At 36.8% G+C, this 6,050-nt stretch overlaps 1 non-coding gene across 1 annotated transcript; it reads left to right on the top strand.

Annotated features, from left to right (window-relative positions):
* Positions 1-5,600: 5,600 nt before the first annotated feature.
* Positions 5,601-5,707, top strand: LOC124899858. The gene has a single exon (XR_007057421.1). It is a non-coding gene; the product is annotated as a small nucleolar RNA R71 (small nucleolar RNA).
* Positions 5,708-6,050: the final 343 nt, after the last annotated feature.

Consider the following 6,050-nt stretch of genomic DNA (forward strand, 5'->3'; position numbering starts at 1 on the left):
GCATTAGATATACGTGTTTAGTAGAGAAAGTACTATTTATCAGTATCTTTACTCATACATTTAAATATCATGTCAGTCATGTAATCATGCATCAGATATGCATGGATTCAGCCTTTCACTTATGCATCAGATATGCATTCTCATTTTGAGAAAACTCACTTTATTAGAATCCTCAGTCTTATATTCATGAATCAGCTTCTAATGCATTAGATATGTATGTTCAGTATGTTGTGCTCATCTTTCAGTCATGTCAGTCATGAACCCATGTTTCAGTAGTGTATGCCTTGTACGTACTTCATCTTATCATCTCTCCTGCCTCAGTTAATTTCAATTCGAGGACGAATGTTCCTAAGGGCGAGATATTGTAATACCCCGCATGTTTCTAAGTTAGGAGACGAACCATTTTTCCTACATATGAAATCTTCTATCCTGTGATTCATACATGAGTACATGACTTACAATGAGTATCCTAGTGATAATATAGCTTATGATGCGTTAAGCATGTTCATATGAGTCACTTAAGGTAATACAAGCTAAGAGTTTTTGAATCCATCAAGTTTTAGTGTTTGATTTTGTAAGGTGATATTTGAATGAGTATAACTCGATGTTAATGTGGTATTTATGCATATTTCTACCCACCAAATTATAGAGGATAAAATTAGCTTTCCAATGATACCAATTTCATCAAAATCCGATACCCGAGCTAGGAGTTATGGCTTTGCGAAGTAGAGTGCGTCGCCTAACCAATTGCACATAGCCACTAAAAAGCATATGCGGCACCTATGTAAATATAGGAGATAGAATATGCGGTGCATATCTTATGGTTTCAAGTGACTTAAATACTCTGTTTTGAGTTATTTTGAGGGTAATTAAGTCTTTTTAACACTACTTACACGTCCCTAAACTTAACCCTACGAAATATATAGCTCCCAATTAGATTAAAACCCTACTAACATTTTAAGTTCATCATCCAAGAGAACTAAAAGAGAAAAATAACTAGGGTTGCATAATTAAGCTTGAAGATACAATTTCAAGGAAATTCCTCCATCAATCATCAAGAATCCTCCTTCTAAGGTATGCGTGAGTTGATTCATGGACTCCGTTCGTCCATGAAGCTCAAGAACCATCTTCTAAATTATATATTATGATGCTTATGTTGTTGGTGGTGATGTTCATGTGGTTAGAGTTTGATGATGCCTAAGATGGGATCTTTGTACGTTTTGTGTGAGGATATGGTGTTATTTAATGTATAAATATGTGAAATTGGTGGTTGAATATTTGTAATCTTGATGAATCCACCTATGCCTAAGATGTGCATATAAGGTGTTTGTGAAAATACCTAAGGGAATAGAAATCATGCTTTTATGACATAATAAGTCCTAAATGACTATTCCATGTTCTAAGTTTATGTTCAACGTAATCCCCATTGTATTGTCTTGAATTGAAGATGTTATATGAGATGCTCATGATATTTTTGTGATATGGAATGACCATGTTATTGAAGCCATGCAAGTACATACATGTTGTGTGCATTCCCGATCATGTGATAGTTTGTTGAAAATCATTCTTATTATGAAATCCTTACTTATGATATTATGAATTGTGGACTCTACTATTATGATCAAGTTAGTCATATGTGTTAGTTTCCTTCCATCGAGTCCTGGGGGTACTTGTACCTGAAAACTATAACTGTGTACCTAGAGCTAGTGTCATGTTTCAAGACATCCTCAGTCAAGCTATGCTCCATACATTTCAGTTAGTCACGTGACTCAGAAAAACTCAGAAATGTCAGAAGTTCAATAGTCCCAGTAGTTTTAGTACTCTCAGTCAGACCTCAGATCTCAAGTAGCTTTTTCATCAGTCAATAAAACTCAGTGAATTCAGCTTAATTCAGCTAAGAAAATATTATCAGCTCAGTTAATTAGTTTATAAACTAGTTCAGTTCAATTAGTCAGTTCAACGCAGTTAGTCTTTTTAGAGTCTTTCAGTTGGGAGTAGGGACTAGCACCGAGCGAGTTCAGGGATGGCGGTTTTTCCCGTTATAATGGCAGAGCCGTTAGCAGTAATCCCTACACTCTAGAACTGTATAGCCATCGTAGGATAAGAGTCACCCGTTAGATTAAGGCTATACTTGACTATTATATTTCCTTAGGCTTGATTTCCTATTCAGGGTCACCCATCAGAGAGGATTAACCATAGTTGAGGTCTCTACCCGTGGCACGGTATTGACACCCTTCCAATTAGGGCAAAGATTGGACCCCAACAGTACAGTATCGGGGTATGTCGGTTAGGTTACTACCTCCCACAGTCACAGTTATAGTTATAGTTTTAGTATCAGTCTTCAGAGTAGAAATCAGGAATTAGGACTGTCAGATACAGTCATCGATCTCAGTAAGGAACTCAGATAGTTCCATTGATTCCTGGACAATCCCTTCAAATAGGCTTGGTCCCATATTCATATGCTTATTATTAGATCTAGAGGTCACCCGGCAGGCAGGCTTGATCTTAGTCTCAGATTCAGTTGAGTATTCTCATTATCAGTTTCAGAGATCACTCATTAGCTAGGACTGATCTTAGACTTATATGTTCAGATACAGCTTTGAACTCAGATAGTTTTCCCCAGAATTAGGACTGTTAGATATAGTCATCCATGTAATCAGTCATTCAGTATCTCAGTATCACAAAACTCATGTTATCAGAGTTCAAACTCAAGTAGTCAGTATCTCCACGAGTTCAGTAACAGTTACGTATGTATGTATGTATATATTCTCACGTTCATATTAGTCAGCATGTTCATGCATATAAACCCCATGCATTTAGCCTACCCCCATGTATACTCAGTACTTTAGTTGTACTGACGCATTTGTGCTATGGTGCATTCTTTTTATGTTACACCATAGGTTGTGAGGTGCAGATTCTAGATCATCAGTAGCAGTTCAGTGAGCATTGAGTCCTCATCTTTTGAGGACATGATCGTTACATTTATTATTCTAGTATTTCAGTTTATTTTTAGTTTAGGGAGTTAGTTGGAGACATGTTCCTTCAACTCCTTATTCAGACAGTTTCAAGGCTTTCAAACGATTATAGATTTTTCAGATTTAGACTTTAGTATTTTTAGTTTTGTTTTGGTACTGTGATACTACCTTATTTCAGATATTTCATTATTCAAGATTGAACCTTATGCCCTTTTTGTTCATGTTTTTGTATTTTATATGTATATTATGCAGTTAAAGGTACAGATATCAGTCATGGGTTAGCTTGTGGTCCTTCAGGGTCATGAGCACCATTAACATTCTGGTTCAGAAAATCAGGGCATTACATACAAACTCTCAATCCAGTCACCATATGAGTGGGGATTAGCTTATGTACTTCATTAGTAACCATAGTCATCCCACCTTTCTTTGGGACACAATGTATTAGGCTCACCCACTTTCTATCTAAAATTAGATAAACAATCCCATTATCAAGCCACTTAATGACCTCTTTCCATACCACGTCTTTCATCACTGGATTCAACCTGTATTGTAGCTTCACTTTTGGCTTGAAACCTTCCTCCATGTAAATTTTATGCATGTAAAAAGCTGGATTTATTCTTGTAATATTAGACATTTGCTAGTCGATCGCCTTCTTCCTCTTTTTCAACACTATCATTACTTCCTGTACCTGCATATCAGATAATCCTGTAGACAAAATAACAAGCAAGGTATCATTATCACTAAGGTAAACATATTTCAAGTAAGGAGGAAGAACCTTAAGCGCCAATTTTGGAGATTCATCAATTGAAGCTTTGGGGGATAGACCAATCGGTCTATTTAACGGCTCAAAAGGCACTTTTCTTGTTTTAATGAATGTTGAATTCATGACTTAGACTAACACCAATGCTTTCATATCTCTATAGTGATCACAACCTACTAAATTTTTCTCTAAGGGATTATCTAACAATAGCAGCCTTTGATCAGACTCGTGATCAATAACAGATATAGCTAATAACTCCTCATATATAGTTGGAAATTTTTCTGCTTTATACATATGAAAAACCTCCACCTTATTATGCACCCTCATTGTCCTTTTCCCTGCTGCTACATCAATTAATGATTATCCTGTTGCTTAGAAAGGTCATTCCAAATAAATGGAACAATAGGATAAGCTTCGAAGTAAATAATTACAAAATCTACCCAAAAGATTAAGGACCTACTTGCACCAAGACATCTTCGATAATACTATCAGGCCAAGCAAGGGACCTATCTGCCAACTGCAAAACAATAGTAGTGGGTTTGGTACTCCTAAAGCCTATCTTCTGGTACCATAATATGGGCATAAGATTGATGCTAACCCCTAAATCACATAATCCAAGAGCAATAATGGTTTGTTCGATAGCAATTGTGAAACTACCTGGATCCTTTAGCTTTGTGGGTAATGTGTTTGGAATCTTGGATATGCACTCCTCAGTAAGTGCAACTGTAGCATACTTGGTCAAACGATTCTTATTTGCAACTATATCCTTCAAGTATTTTGCATATTTTGGCACACTCTGTAGAATGTCAATAAAAGGAATATTTACTTGAACTTTCTTTAGAAGATCTAAAAACTTCTTGTAACTCACCTCCTCTTAATGCTTTGTTTCCCTTTGAGAAAAGGGTAAGGTGATAGTATTCTTCTCCACATGAATTTTATCACTTGCTACCTTTTTCTTGACTTCTTTCTCTGTATTGTCTTTAAAACCAACATTAGTGACTGTGGGACTCACCTGCTCCTGAACTATCTCCTTAGTTTGTTGCCCACTCCTTGTAGTAACCAAATTCACCTGCTTAGTATTTACCTCTATATCCCTAGGTAATGCTCTTTGAGGTATCATATTCTGTGCTCCTGCAATTTGACCCAGTTGCAACTCTAGATTTCTTGTAAGTAATTGTTGACTCTTCAACTCCGCTGTAAACTGTGCCTGTTATGTCTTTATTTCTACTGCAAACTATGCTTGTTGAGCTATAAACTACTTCATTAACTCCTCTATATTGCTAGCATGAGCAGTTGCCCGATTATTCTGAGCCGACTATTGATTTGGTTTCACTGGTCTCTTAAACGGGTTTGCATTTTGTGCCTAATTTCCACCCCATGAGAAATCGGGATGGTTTCTCCAATTGGGATTATACGTGTTAAAAAAATTTTGTTGTCTCTGTCGATTCGCATTTCCCACATAGTTAATAGAATCTAGATTAACAGAACATGCATCTGTTGTGTGCTCACCACTTCTACAAACCTCATACTAAGAATTTACCTATTGGACTGCATTAGCTATGGCTGCTATTTGTGTGACACTTAACAAAATGTTATTAAACTGAGTAATCGTATGATTTTGCATTTCTGCGATCTGTGCCTATAATATGGTAGACTGGTCTACCTCCAATAGTCCTGAAACCTTCCTTAGAGTACTTCTTAAATCAGTATGCCAGTCAGGATTACCTTGTGAAATCTAATTCAGCAGTGTGTACAATTCTTCATATGTCTTCTCAAGAGCTTTTCCACCTGCTGCTGAATCTAAGAGAATCTTTATGTTTGGCTCCAATCCCTCAATGAAAGTATGCATAATAACATTGTTGGACTAAAAATAGTGATGGAAATTTTTGAGCATACCCCTAAATCTGTCCCAAGCTTTGTAGAGATTCTCTCCTTCTTTCTGTCTGAAACTCAAGATCTCACTCCTCAAATGCGCAGTCTTCCCAAATGGAAAGAATCGAATAAGGAACTTCCAATCTAGATCTTCCCATGAAGTGATGGAGAGTGGTGGTTCAGCATGTAACCACTTTTTGCTTCCCCCATTAGAGAGAAATGAAAGAGTGTCAATATGACATAATCAGAGCTCACCCCTTTAAGAATGTAAGTACCGCTTATTTCCAAGAAGGTCTGTATGTGCTGCTACGGATCTTCGTGTGAAAGGCCATGAAATTGCCTCACTGAATTCAGCAATTGCACCATATTCTGCTTCAATTCAAATCGACCTTCTGGTTTGGGCTCGCGAGTACTATTTGTCACATGGTTTGTGAGTGGGATTT

The sequence above is a fragment of the Capsicum annuum genome, chromosome 6, assembly GCF_002878395.1.
Source record: "Capsicum annuum cultivar UCD-10X-F1 chromosome 6, UCD10Xv1.1, whole genome shotgun sequence".
NCBI classification, from domain to species: Eukaryota; Viridiplantae; Streptophyta; class Magnoliopsida; order Solanales; family Solanaceae; genus Capsicum; species Capsicum annuum.